This window comes from Papaver somniferum, chromosome 2, assembly GCF_003573695.1.
Source record: "Papaver somniferum cultivar HN1 chromosome 2, ASM357369v1, whole genome shotgun sequence".
Lineage (NCBI taxonomy): Eukaryota > Viridiplantae > Streptophyta > Magnoliopsida > Ranunculales > Papaveraceae > Papaver > Papaver somniferum.
The window spans coordinates 132,765,203-132,780,581 of record NC_039359.1 but is presented as its reverse complement, the minus strand read 5'-3'; positions in this window follow the sequence as shown (position 1 = coordinate 132,780,581).

Genomic DNA, 15,379 nt, shown 5'->3' with positions numbered 1-15,379 from the left:
CGTTTTATAAGAAAAAATCTAAACCCAACTTGATTTGCAAGTTAATTTTCCTATAAATACAACTCGAAAATCTCTTTTCAAAACACACAAGCAGCGACCATCTCTAGGTCTTTTCTTCATCTTCTTGATTTTATTTTCGTGCGGCGTTTTACTTCCATCCCCGTTGCTGAGTTTAAGAGTGGGTAACTTGTAATACATGTTTCGACCCATGCCCATGCGCGTGTACCAAGCACCAATTCCTTGTCTACTTGAAATTATTTTTTGCAAGTTTTTAACTTGATAAATAATTTATTTAAGAGTTTTATTTATGGAAAAATTTCTATTTTGTGTTTAACTGTTTTACAAGATACAAAACTCGTTTTATAAGAAAAAACCTAAACCCAACTTGATTTGAAAGTTAATTTTCCTATAAATACAACTCGAAAATCTCTTTTCAAAACACACAAGCAGCGAACATCTCTAGGTCTTTTCTTCATCTTCTTTCTTTTATTTTCGTGCGGCGTTTTACTTCCATCCCCGTTGCTGAGTTTAAGAGTGGGTAACTTGTAATACATGTTTCGACCCATGCCCATGCGCGTGTACCGAGCACCAATTCCTTGTCTACTTGAAATTATTTTTTGCAAGTTTTTAACTTGATAAATAATTTATTTATGGAAAAATTTCTTTTTTGTGTTTAACTGTTTTACAAGAAACAAAACTCGTTTTATAAGAAAAAACCTAAACCTAACTTGATTTGCAAGTTAATTTTCCTATAAATACAACTCGAAAATCTCTTTTCAAAACACACAAGCAGCGACCATCTCTAGGTCTTTTCTTCATCTTCTTGCTTTTATTTTCGTGCGGCGTTTTACTTCCATCCCCGTTGCTGAGTTTAAGAGTGGGTAGCTTGTAATACATGTTTCGACCCATTCCCATGCGCGTGTACCAAGCACCAATTCCGTGTCTACTTGAAATTATTTTTTGCAAGTTTTTAACTTGATAAATAATTTATTTAAGAGTTTTATTTATGGAAAAATTCCTTTTTTGTGTTTAACCGTTTTACAAGATACAAAACTCGTTTTATATAAAAAAACCTAAACCCAACTTGATTTGCAAGTTAATTTTCCTATAAATACAACTCGAAAATCTCTTTTCAAAACACACAAGCAGCGACCATCTCTAGGTCTTTTCTTCATCTTCTTGCTTTTATTTTGTGCGGCGTTTTACTTCCATCCCCGTTGCTGAGTTTAAGAGTGGGTAACTTGTAATACATGTTTCGACCCATGCCCAGGCGCGTGTACCAAGCACCAATTCCGTGTCTACTTGAAATTATTTTTTGCAAGTTCTTAACTTGATAAATAATTTATTTAAGAGTTTTATTTATGGAAAATTTTCTTTTTTGTGTTTAACCGTTTTACAAGAAACAAAACTCGTTTTATAAGAAAAAACCTAAACCTAACTTGATTTGCAAGTTAATTTTCCTATAAATACAACTCGAAAATCTCTTTTCAAAACACACAAGCAGCGACCATCTCTAGGTCTTTTCTTCATCTTCTTGCTTTAATTTTCGTGCGGCGTTTTACTTCCATCCCCGTTGTTGAGTTTAAGAGTGGGTAACTTGTAATACATGTTTCGACCCATGCCCATGCGCGTGTACCGAGCACCAATTCCGTGTCTACTTTAAATTATTTTTTGCAAGTTTTTAACTTGATAAATAATTTATTTAAGAGTTTTATTTATGGAAAAATTTCTTTTTTGTGTTTAACTGTTTTACAAGAAACAAAACTCGTTTTATAAGAAAAAACCTAAACCTAACTTGATTTGCAAGTTAATTTTCCTATAAATACAACTCGAAAATCTCTTTTCAAAACACACAAGCAGCGACCATCTCTAGGTCTTTTCTTCATCTTCTTGCTTTTATTTTCGTGCGGCGTTTTACTTCCATCCCCGTTGCTGAGTTTAAGAGTGGGTAACTTGTAATACATGTTTCGACCCATGCCCATGCGTGCGTACCAAGCACCAATTCCGTGTCTACTTGAAATTATTTTTTGCAAGTTTTTAACTTGATAAATAATTTATTTAAGAGTTTTATTTATGGAAAAATTACTTTTTTGTGTTTAACTGTTTTACAAGAAACAAAACTCGTTTTATAAGAAAAAACCTAAACCTAACTTGATTTGCAAGTTAATTTTCCTATAAATACAACTCGAAAATCTCTTTTCAAAACACACAAGCAGCGACCATCTCTAGGTCTTTTCTTCATCTTCTTGCTTTTATTTTCGTGCGGCGTTTTAATTCCATCCACGTTGCTGAGTTTAAGAGTGGGTAACTTGTAATACATGTTTCGACCCATACCCATGCGCGTGTACCAAGCACCAATTCCGTGTCTACTTGAAATTATTTTTTGCAAGTTTTTAACTTGATAAATAATTTATTTAAGAGTTTTATTTATGGAAAAATTCCTTTTTTGTGTTTAACTGTTTTACAATAAACAAAACTCGTTTTATAAGAAAAAACCTAAACCTAACTTGATTTGCAAGTTAATTTTCCTATAAATACAACTCGAAAATCTCTTTTCAAAACACACAAGCAGCGACCATCTCTAGGTCTTTTCTTCATCTTCTTGCTTTTATTTTCATGCGGCGTTTTACTTCCATCCCCGTTGCTGAGTTTAAGAGTGGGTAACTTGTAATACATGTTTCGACCCATGCCCATACGCGTGAACCAAGCACCAATTCCGTGTCTACTTGAAATTATTTTTTGCAAGTTTTTAACTTGATAAATAATTTATTTAAGAGTTTTATTTATGGAAAAACTCCTTTTTTGTGTTTAACTGTTTTACAAGAAACAAAACTCGTTTTATAAGAAAAAACCTAAACCTAACTTGATTTGCAAGTTAATTTTCCTATAAATACAACTCGAAAATCTCTTTTCAAAACACACAAGCAGCGACCATCTCTAGGTCTTTTCTTCATCTTCTTGCTTTTATTTTCATGGGGCGTTTTACTTCCATCCCCGTTGCTGAGTTTAAGAGTGGGTAACTTGTAATACATGTTTCGACCCATGCCCATACGCGTGAACCAAGCACCAATTCCGTGTCTACTTGAAATTATTTTTTGCAAGTTTTTAACTTGATAAATAATTTATTTAAGAGTTTTATTTATGGAAAAATTCCTTTTTTGTGTTTAACTGTTTTACAAGAAACAAAACTCGTTTTATAAGAAAAAACCTAAACCTAACTTGATTTGCAAGTTAATTTTCCTATAAATACAACTCGAAAATCTCTTTTCAAAACACACAAGCAGCGACCATCTCTAGGTCTTTTCTTCATCTTCTTGCTTTTATTTTCGTGCGGCGTTTTACTTCCATCCCCGTTGTTGAGTTTAAGTGTGGGTAACTTGTAATACATGTTTCGACCCATGCCCATGCGCGTGTACCAAGCACCAATTCCGTGTCTACTTGAAATTATTTTTTGCAAGTTTTTGACTTGATAAATAATTTATTTAAGAGTTTTATTTATGGAAAAATTCCTTTTTTGTGTTTAACTGTTTTACAAGAAACAAAACTCGTTTTATAAGAAAAAAACTAAACCTAACTTGATTTGCAAGTTAATTTTCCTATAAATACAACTCGAAAATCTCTTTTCAAAACACACAAGCAGCGACCATCTCTAGGTCTTTTCTTCATCTTCTTGCTTTTATTTTCGTGCGGCGTTTTACTTCCATCCCCGTTGCTGAGTTTAAGAGTGGGTAACTTGTAATACATGTTTCGACCCATGCCCATGCGCGTGTACCAAGCACCAATTCCGTGTCTACTTGAAATTCCTTTTTTGTGTTTAACTGTTTTACAAGAAACAAAACTCGTTTTATAAGAAAAAACCTAAACCTAACTTGATTTGCAAGTTAATTTTCCTATAAATACAACTCGAAAATCTCTTTTCAAAACACACAAGCAGCGACCATCTCTAGGTCTTTTCTTCATCTTCTTGCTTTAATTTTCGTGCGGCGTTTTACTTCCATCCCCGTTGCTGAGTTTAAGAGTGGGTAACTTGTAATACATGTTTCGACCCATGCCCATGCGCGTGTACCGAGCACCAATTACGTGTCTACTTTAAATTATTTTTTGCAAGTTTTTAACTTGATAAATAATTTATTTAAGAGTTTTATTTATTGAAAAATTTCTTTTTTGTGTTTAACTGTTTTACAAGAAACAAAACTCGTTTTATAAGAAAAAACCTAAACCTAACTTGATTTGCAAGTTAATTTTCCTATAAATACAACTCGAAAATCTCTTTTCAAAACACACAAGCAGCGACCATCTCTAGGTCTTTTCTTCATCTTCTTGATTTTATTTTCGTGCGGCGTTTTACTTCCATCCCCGTTGCTGAGTTTAAGAGTGGGTAACTTGTAATACATGTTTCGACCCATTCCCATGCGCGTGTACCAAGCACCAATTCCGTGTCTACTTGAAATTATTTTTTGCAAGTTTTTAACTTGATAAATAATTTATTTAAGAGTTTTATTTATTGAAAAATTCCTTTTTTGTGTTTAACCGTTTTACAAGATACAAAACTCGTTTTAAAAGAAAAAACCTAAACCCAACTTGATTTGCAAGTTAATTTTCCTATAAATACAACTCGAAAATCTCTTTTCAAAACACACAAGCAGCGACCATCTCTAGGTCTTTTCTTCATCTTCTTGCTTTTATTTTGTGCGGCGTTTTACTTCCATCTCCGTTGCTGAGTTTAAGAGTGGGTAACTTGTAATACATGTTTCGACCCATGCCCAGGCGCGTGTACCAAGCACCAATTCCGTGTCTACTTGAAATTATTTTTTGCAAGTTCTTAACTTGATAAATAATTTATTTAAGAGTTTTATTTATGGAAAATTTTCTTTTTTGTGTTTAACTGTTTACAAGAAACAAAACTCGTTTTATAATAAAAAACCTAAACCTAACTTGATTTGCAAGTTAATTTTCCTATAAATACAACTCGAAAATCTCTTTTCAAAACACACAAGCAGCGACCATCTCTAGGTATTTTCTTCATCTTCTTGCTTTTATTTTCGTGCGGCGTTTTACTTCCATTCCCGTTGCTGATTTTAAGAGTGGGTAACTTGTAATACATGTTTCGACCCCTGCCCATGCGCGTGTACCAAGCACCAATTCCGTGTCTACTTGAAATTATTTTTTGCAAGTTCTTAACTTGATAAATAATTTATTTAAGAGTTTTATTTATGGAAAAATTCCTTTTTTGTGTTTAACTGTTTTACAAGAAACAAAACTCGTTTTATAAGAAAAAAACCTAAACCTAACTTGATTTGCAAGTTAATTTTCCTATAAATACAACTCGAAAATCTCTTTTCAAAACACACAAGCAGCGACCATCTCTAGGTCTTTTCTTCATCTTCTTGCTTTTATTTTCGTGCGGCGTTTTACTTCCATCCCCGTTGCTGAGTTTAAGAGTGGGTAACTTGTAATACATGTTTCGACCCATGCCCATGCGTGCGTACCAAGCACCAATTCCGTGTCTACTTGAAATTATTTTTTGCAAGTTTTTAACTTGATAAATAATTTATTTAAGAGTTTTATTTATGGAAAAATTACTTTTTTGTGTTTAACTGTTTTACAAGAAACAAAACTCGTTTTATAAGAAAAAACCTAAACCTAACTTGATTTGCAAGTTAATTTTCCTATAAATACAACTCGAAAATCTCTTTTCAAAACACACAAGCAACGACCATCTCTAGGTCTTTTCTTCATCTTCTTGCTTTTATTTTCGTGCGGCGTTTTACTTCCATCCCCGTTGCTGAGTTTAAGAGTGGGTAACTTGTAATACATGTTTCAACCCATGCCCATGCGCGCGTACCAAGCACCAATTCCGTGTCTACTTGAAATTATTTTTTGCAAGTTTTTAACTTGATAAATAATTTATTTTAGAGTTTTATTTATGGAAAAATTCCTTTTTTGTGTTTAACTGTTTTACAAGAAACAAAACTCGTTTTATAAGAAAAAACCTAAACCTAACTTGATTTGCAAGTTAATTTTCCTATAAATACAACTCGAAAATCTCTTTTCAAAACACACAAGCAGCGACCATCTCTAGGTCTTTTCTTCATCTTCTTGCTTTTATTTTCGTGCGGCGTTTTACTTCCATCCCCGTTGCTGAGTTTAAGAGTGGGTAACTTGTAATACATGTTTCGACCCATGCCCATGCGCGAGTACCAAACACCAATTCCGTGTCTACTTGAAATTATTTTTTGCAAGTTTTTAACTTGATAAATAATTTATTTAAGAGTTTTATTTATGGAAAAATTCCTTTTTTGTGTTTAACTATTTTACAAGAAACAAAACTCGTTTTATAAGAAAAAACCTAAACCTAACTTGATTTGCAAGTTAATTTTCCTATAAATACAACTCGAAAATCTCTTTTCAAAACACACAAGCAGCGACCATCTCTAGGTCTTTTCTTCATCTTCTTGCTTTTATTTTCGTGCGGCGTTTTACTTCCATCCCCGTTGCTGAGTTTAAGAGTGGGTAGCTTGTAATACATGTTTCGACCCATTCCCATGCGCGTGTACCAAGCACCAATTCCGTGTCTACTTGAAATTATTTTTTGCAAGTTTTTAACTTGATAAATAATTTATTTAAGAGTTTTATTTATGGAAAAATTTCTTTTTTGTGTTTAACTGTTTTACAAGAAACAAAACTCGTTTTATAAGAAAAAACCTAAACCTAACTTGATTTGCAAGTTAATTTTCCTATAAATACAACTCGAAAATCTCTTTTCAAAACACACAAGCAGCGACCATCTCTAGGTCTTTTCTTCATCTTCTTGCTTTTATTTTCGTGAGGCGTTTTACTTTCATCCCCGTTGCTGATTTTAAGAGTGGGTAACTTGTAATACATGTTTCGACCCATGCCCATGCGCGTGTACCAAGCACCAATTCCGTGTCTACTTGAAATTATTTTTTGCAAGTTTTTAACTTGATAAATAATTTATTTAAGAGTTTTATTTATGGAAAAATTACTTTTTTGTGTTTAACTGTTTTACAAGAAACAAAACTCGTTTTATAAGAAAAAACCTAAACCTAACTTGATTTGCAAGTTAATTTTCCTATAAATACAACTCGAAAATCTCTTTTCAAAACACACAAGCAGCGACCATCTCTAGGTCTTTTCTTCATCTTCTTGCTTTTATTTTCGTGCGGCGTTTTAATTCCATCCACGTTGCTGAGTTTAAGAGTGGGTAACTTGTAATACATGTTTCGACCCATACCCATGCGCGTGTACCAAGCACCAATTCCGTGTCTACTTGAAATTATTTTTTGCAAGTTTTTAACTTGATAAATAATTTATTTAAGAGTTTTATTTATGGAAAAATTCCTTTTTTGTGTTTAACTGTTTTACAATAAACAAAACTCGTTTTATAAGAAAAAACCTAAACCTAACTTGATTTGCAAGTTAATTTTCCTATAAATACAACTCGAAAATCTCTTTTCAAAACACACAAGCAGCGACCATCTCTAGGTCTTTTCTTCATCTTCTTGCTTTTATTTTCGTGCGGCGTTTTACTTCCATCCCCGTTGCTGAGTTTAAGAGTGGGTAACTTGTAATACATGTTTCGACCCATGCCCATGCGTGCGTACCAAGCACCAATTCCGTGTCTACTTGAAATTATTTTTTGCAAGTTTTTAACTTGATAAATAATTTATTTAAGAGTTTTATTTATGGAAAAATTACTTTTTTGTGTTTAACTGTTTTACAAGAAACAAAACTCGTTTTATAAGAAAAAACCTAAACCTAACTTGATTTGCAAGTTAATTTTCCTATAAATACAACTCGAAAATCTCTTTTCAAAACACACAAGCAGCGACCATCTCTAGGTCTTTTCTTCATCTTCTTGCTTTAATTTTCGTGCGGCGTTTTACTTCCATCCCCGTTTCTGAGTTTAAGAGTGGGTAACTTGTAATACATGTTTCGACCCATGCCCATGCGCGTGTACCGAGCACCAATTACGTGTCTACTTTAAATTATTTTTTGCAAGTTTTTAACTTGATAAATAATTTATTTAAGAGTTTTATTTATTGAAAAATTTCTTTTTTGTGTTTAACTGTTTTACAAGAAACAAAACTCGTTTTATAAGAAAAAACCTAAACCTAACTTGATTTGCAAGTTAATTTTCCTATAAATACAACTCGAAAATCTCTTTTCAAAACACACAAGCAGCGACCATCTCTAGGTCTTTTCTTCATCTTCTTGCTTTTATTTTCGTGCGGCGTTTTACTTCCATCCCCGTTGCTGAGTTTAAGAGTGGGTAACTTGTAATACATGTTTAAACCCATGCCCATGCGCGTGTACCAAGCACCAATTCCATGTCTACTTGAAATTATTTTTTGCAAGTTTTTAACTTGATAAATAATTTATTTAAGAGTTTTATTTATGGAAAAATTCTTTTTTTTGTGTTTAACTGTTTTACAAGAAACAAAACTCGTTTTATAAGAACAAACCTAAACCTAACTTGATTTGCAAGTTAATTTTCATATAAATACAACTCGAAAATCTCTTTTCAAAACACACAAGCAGCGACCATCTCTAGGTCTTTTCTTCATCTTCTTGCTTTTATTTTCGTGCGGCCTTTTACTTCCATCCCCGTTGCTGAGCTTAAGAGTGGGTAACTTGTAATACATGCTTCGACCCATGCCCATGCGCGTGTACCAAGATCCAATTTCGTGTCTACTTGAAATCATTTTTTGCAAGTTTTTGACTTGATAAATAATTTATTTAAGAGTTTTATTTATGAAAAAATTCCTTTTTTGTGTTTAACTGTTTTACAAGAAACAAAACTCGTTTTATAAGAAAAAACCTAAACCTAACTTGATTTGCAAGTTAATTTTCCTATAAATACAACTCGAAAATCTCTTTTCAAAACACACAAGAAGCGACCATCTCTAGGTCTTTTCTTCATCTTCTTGCTTTTATTTTCGTGCGGCGTTTTACTTCCATCCCCGTTGCTGAGTTTAAGAGTGGGTAACTTGTAATACATGTTTCGACCCATGCCCAGGCGCGTGTACCAAGCACCAATTCCGTGTCTACTTGAAATTATTTTTTGCAAGTTTTTAACTTGATAAATTATTTATTTAAGAGTTTTATTTATGGAAAAATTCCTTTTTTGTGTTTAACTGTTTTACAAGAAACAAAACTCGTTTTATAAGAAAAAACCTAAACCCAACTTGATTTGCAAGTTAATTTTCCTATAAATACAACTCGAAATCTCTTTTCAAAACACACAAGAAGCGACCATCTCTAGGTCTTTTCTTCATCTTCTTTCTTTTATTTTCGTGCGGCGTTTTACTTCCATCCCCGTTGCTGAGTTTAAGAGTGGGTAACTTGTAATACATGTTTCGACCCATGCCCAGGCGCGTGTACCAAGCACCAATTCCGTGTCTACTTGAAATTATTTTTTGCAAGTTTGTAACTTGATAAATAATTTATTTAAGAGTTTTATTTATGGAAAAATTCCTTTTTTATGTTTAACTGTTTTACAAGAAACAAAACTCGTTTTATAAGAAAAAACCTAAACCTAACTTGATTTGCAAGTTAATTTTCCTATAAATACAACTCGAAAATCTCTTTTCAAAACACACAAGCATCGCCAATCTCTAAGTATTTTCTTCATCTTCTTGCTTTTATTTTCGTGCGGCGTTTTACTTCCAACCCCGTTGCTGAGTTTAAGAGTGGGTGACTTGTAATACATGTTTCGACCCATGCCCATGCGCGTGTACCAAGCACCAATTCCGTGTCTACTTGAAATTATTTTTTGCAAGATTTTAACTTGATAAATAATTTATTTAAGAGTTTTATTTATGGAAAAATTCCTTTTTTGTGTTTAACTGTTTTACAAGAAAAAAACTCGCTTTATAAGAAAAAACCTAAACCTAACTTGATTTGCAAGTTAATTTTCCTATAAATACAACTCGAAAATATCTTTTCAAAACACACAAGCAGCGACCATCTCTAGGCCTTTTCTTCATCTTTTTACTTTTATTTTCGTGCGGCGTTTTACTTCCATCCCCATTGCTGAGTTTAAGAGTGGGTAACTTGTAATACATGTTTCGACCCATGCCCAGGCGCGTGTACCAAGCACCAATTCCGTGTCTACTTGAAATTATTTTTTGCAAGTTTGTAACTTGATAAATAATTTATTTAAGAGTTTTATTTATGGAAAAATTCTTTTTTTATGTTTAACTGTTTTACAAGAAACAAAACTCGTTTTATAAGAAAAAACCTAAACCTAACTTGATTTGCAAGTTAATTTTCCTATAAATACAACTCGAAAATCTCTTTTCAAAACACACAAGCAGCGACCATCTCTAGGTCTTTTCTTCATCTTCTTGCTTTTATTTTCGTGCGGCGTTTTACTTTCATCCCCGTTGCTGAGTTTAAGAGTGGGTAACTTGTAATACATGTTTCGACCCATGCCCATGCGCGTGTACCAAGCACCAATTCCGTGTCTACTTGAAATTATTTTTTGCAAGTTTTTAACTTGATAAATTATTTATTTAAGAGTTTTATTTATGGAAAAATTCCTTTTTTGTGTTTAACTGTTTTACAAGAAACAAAACTCGTTTTATAAGAAAAAACCTAAACCCAACTTGATTTGCAAGTTAATTTTCCTATAAATACAACTCGAAAATCTCTTTTCAAAACACACAAGAAGCGACCATCTCTAGGTCTTTTCTTCATCTTCTTTCTTTTATTTTCGTGCGGCGTTTTACTTCCATCCCCGTTGCTGAGTTTAAGAGTGGGTAACTTGTAATACATGTTTCGACCCATGCCCAGGCGCGTGTACCAAGCACCAATTCCGTGTCTACTTGAAATTATTTTTTGCAAGTTTGTAACTTGATAAATAATTTATTTAATAGTTTTATTTATGGAAAAATTCCTTTTTTATGTTTAACTGTTTTACAAGAAACAAAACTCGTTTTATAAGAAAAAACCTAAACCTAACTTGATTTGCAAGTTAATTTTCCTATAAATACAACTCGAAAATCTCTTTTCAAAACACACAAGCATCGCCAATCTCTAAGTCTTTTCTTCATCTTCTTGCTTTTATTTTCGTGCGGCGTTTTACTTCCATCCCCGTTGCTGAGTTTAAGAGTGGGTGACTTGTAATACATGTTTCGACCCATGCCCATGCGCGTGTACCAAGCACCAATTCCGTGTCTACTTGAAATTATTTTTTGCAAGATTTTAACTTGATAAATAATTTATTTAAGAGTTTTATTTATGGAAAAATTCCTTTTTTGTGTTTAACTGTTTTACAAGAAAAAAACTCGCTTTATAAGAAAAAACCTAAACCTAACTTGATTTGCAAGTTAATTTTCCTATAAATACAACTCGAAAATATCTTTTCAAAACACACAAGCAGCGACCATCTCTAGGCCTTTTCTTCATCTTTTTACTTTTATTTTCGTGCGGCGTTTTACTTCCATCCCCATTGCTGAGTTTAAGAGTGGGTAACTTGTAATACATGTTTCGACCCATGCCCAGGCGCGTGTACCAAGCACCAATTCCGTGTCTACTTGAAATTATTTTTTGCAAGTTTGTAACTTGATAAATAATTTATTTAAGAGTTTTATTTATGGAAAAATTCTTTTTTTATGTTTAACTGTTTTACAAGAAACAAAACTCGTTTTATAAGAAAAAACCTAAACCTAACTTGATTTGCAAGTTAATTTTCCTATAAATACAACTCGAAAATCTCTTTTCAAAACACACAAGCAGCGACCATCTCTAGGTCTTTTCTTCATCTTCTTGCTTTTATTTTCGTGCGGCGTTTTACTTTCATCCCCGTTGCTGAGTTTAAGAGTGGGTAACTTGTAATACATGTTTCGACCCATGCCCATGCGCGTGTACCAAGCACCAATTCCGTGTCTACTTGAAATTATTTTTTGCAAGTTTTTAACTTGATAAATTATTTATTTAAGAGTTTTATTTATGGAAAAATTCCTTTTTTGTGTTTAACTGTTTTACAAGAAACAAAACTCGTTTTATAAGAAAAAACCTAAACCCAACTTGATTTGCAAGTTAATTTTCCTATAAATACAACTCGAAAATCTCTTTTCAAAACACACAAGAAGCGACCATCTCTAGGTCTTTTCTTCATCTTCTTGCTTTTATTTTCGTGCGGCGTTTTACTTCCATCCCCGTTGCTGAGTTTAAGAGTGGGTAACTTGTAATACATGTTTCGACCCATGCCCATGCGCGTGTACCAAGAACCAATTCCGTGTCTACTTGAAATTATTTTTTGCACGTTTTTAACTTGATAAATAATTTATTTAAGAGTTTTATTTATGGAAAAATTCTTTTATGTGTTTAACTGTTTTACAAGAAACAAAACTCGTTTTATAAGAAAAAACCTAAACCTAACTTGATTTGTAAGTTAATTTTCCTATAAATACAACTCGAAAATCTCTTTTCAAAACACACAAGCAGCGACCATCTCTAGGTCTTTTCTTCATCTTCTTGCTTTTATTTTCGTGCGGCGTTTTACTTTCATCCCCGTTGCTGAGTTTAAGAGTGGGTAACTTGTAATACATATTTCGACCCATGCCCATGCGCGTGTACCAAGCACCAATTCCGTGTCTACTTGAAATTATTTTTTGCAAGTTTTTAACTTGATAAATAATTTACTTAAGAGTTTTATTTATGGAAAAATTCCTTTTTTGTGTTTAACTGTTTTACAAGAAACAAAACTCGTTTTATAAGAAAAAACCTAAACCCAACTTGATTTGCAAGTTAATTTTCCTATAAATACAACTCGAAATCTCTTTTCAAAACACACAAGAAGCGACCATCTCTAGGTCTTTTCTTCATCTTCTTTCTTTTATTTTCGTGCGGCGTTTTACTTCCATCCCCGTTGCTGAGTTTAAGAGTGGGTAACTTGTAATACATGTTTCGACCCATGCCCAGGCGCGTGTACCAAGCACCAATTCCGTGTCTACTTGAAATTATTTTTTGCAAGTTTGTAACTTGATAAATAATTTATTTAAGAGTTTTATTTATGGAAAAATTCCTTTTTTATGTTTAACTGTTTTACAAGAAACAAAACTCGTTTTATAAGAAAAAACCTAAACCTAACTTGATTTGCAAGTTAATTTTCCTATAAATACAACTCGAAAATCTCTTTTCAAAACACACAAGCATCGCCAATCTCTAAGTCTTTTCTTCATCTTCTTGCTTTTATTTTCGTGCGGCGTTTTACTTCCATCCCCGTTGCTGAGTTTAAGAGTGGGTGACTTGTAATACATGTTTCGACCCATGCCCATGCGCGTGTACCAAGCACCAATTCCGTGTCTACTTGAAATTATTTTTTGCAAGATTTTAACTTGATAAATAATTTATTTAAGAGATTTATTTATGGAAAAATTCCTTTTTTGTGTTTAACTGTTTTACAAGAAAAATAACTCGCTTTATAAGAAAAAACCTAAACCTAACTTGATTTGCAAGTTAATTTTCCTATAAATACAACTCGAAAATATCTTTTCAAAACACACAAGCAGCGACCATCTCTAGGCCTTTTCTTCATCTTTTTACTTTTATTTTCGTGCGGCGTTTTACTTCCATCCCCGTTGCTGAGTTTAAGAGTGGGTAACTTGTAATACATGTTTCGACCCATGCCCATGCGCGTGTACCAAGAACCAATTCCGTGTCTACTTGAAATTATTTTTTGCACGTTTTTAACTTGATAAATAATTTATTTAAGAGTTTTATTTATGGAAAAATTCTTTTATGTGTTTAACTGTTTTACAAGAAACAAAACTCGTTTTATAAGAAAAAACCTAAACCTAACTTGATTTGTAAGTTAATTTTCCTATAAATACAACTCGAAAATCTCTTTTCAAAACACACAAGCAGCGACCATCTCTAGGTCTTTTCTTCATCTTCTTGCTTTTATTTTCGTGCGGCGTTTTACTTTCATCCCCGTTGCTGAGTTTAAGAGTGGGTAACTTGTAATACATATTTCGACCCATGCCCATGCGCGTGTACCAAGCACCAATTCCGTGTCTACTTGAAATTATTTTTTGCAAGTTTTTAACTTGATAAATAATTTACTTAAGAGTTTTATTTATGGAAAAATTCCTTTTTTGTGTTTAACTGTTTTACAAGAAACAAAACTCGTTTTATAAGAAAAAACCTAAACCTAACTTGATTTGCAAGTTAATTTTCCTATAAATACAACTCGAAAATCTCTTTTCAAAACACCCAAGCAGCGACCATCTCTAGGTCTTTTCTTCATCTTCTTGCTTTTATTTTCGTGCGGCGTTTTACTTCCATCCCCGTTGCTGAGTTTAAGAGTGGTTAACTTGTAATACATGTTTCGACCCATGCCCATGCGCATGTACCAAGCACCAATTCCGTGTCTACTTGAAATTATTTTTTGCAAGTTTTTAACTTGATAAATAATTTACTTAAGATTTTTATTTATGGAAAAATTCCTTTTTTGTGTTTAACTGTTTTACAAGAAACAAAACTCGTTTTATAAGAAAAAACCTAAACCTAACTTGATTTGCAAGTTAATTTTCCTATAAATACAACTCGAAAATCTCTTTTCAAAACACCCAAGCTGCGACCATCTCTAGGTCTTTTCTTCATCTTCTTGCTTTTATTTTCGTGCGGCATTTTACTTCCATCCCCGTTGCTGAGTTTAAGAGTGGGTAACTTGTAATACATGTTTCGACCCATGCCCATGCGCGTGTACCGAGCACCAATTCCGTGTCTACTTGAAATTATTTTTTGCAAGTTTTTAACTTGATAAATAATTTATTTAAGAGTTTTATTTATGGAAAAATTCCTTTTTTGTGTTTAACTGTTTTACAAGAAACAAAACTCGTTTTATAAGAAAAAACCTAAACCTAACTTGATTTGCAAGTTAATTTTCCTATAAATACAACTCGAAAATCTCTTTTCAAAACACACAAGCAGCGACCATCTCTAGGTCTTTTCTTCATCTTCTTGCTTTTATTTTCGTGCGGCGTTTTACTTCCATCCCCGTTGGTGAGTTTAAGAGTGGGTAACTTGTAATACATGTTTCGACCCATGCCCATGCGCGTGTACCGAGCACCAATTCCGTGTCTACTTGAAATTATTTTTTGCAAGTTTTTAACTTGATAAATAATTTATTTAAGAGTTTTATTTATGGAAAAATTCCTTTTTTGTGTTTAACTGTTTTACAAGAAACAAAACTCGTTTTATAAGAAAAAACCTAAACCTAACTTGATTTGCAAGTTAATTTTCCTATAAATACAACTCGAAAATCTCTTTTCAAAACACACAAGCAGCGACCATCTCTAAGTGTTTTCTTTATCTTCTTGCTTTTATTTTCGTGCGGCGTTTTACT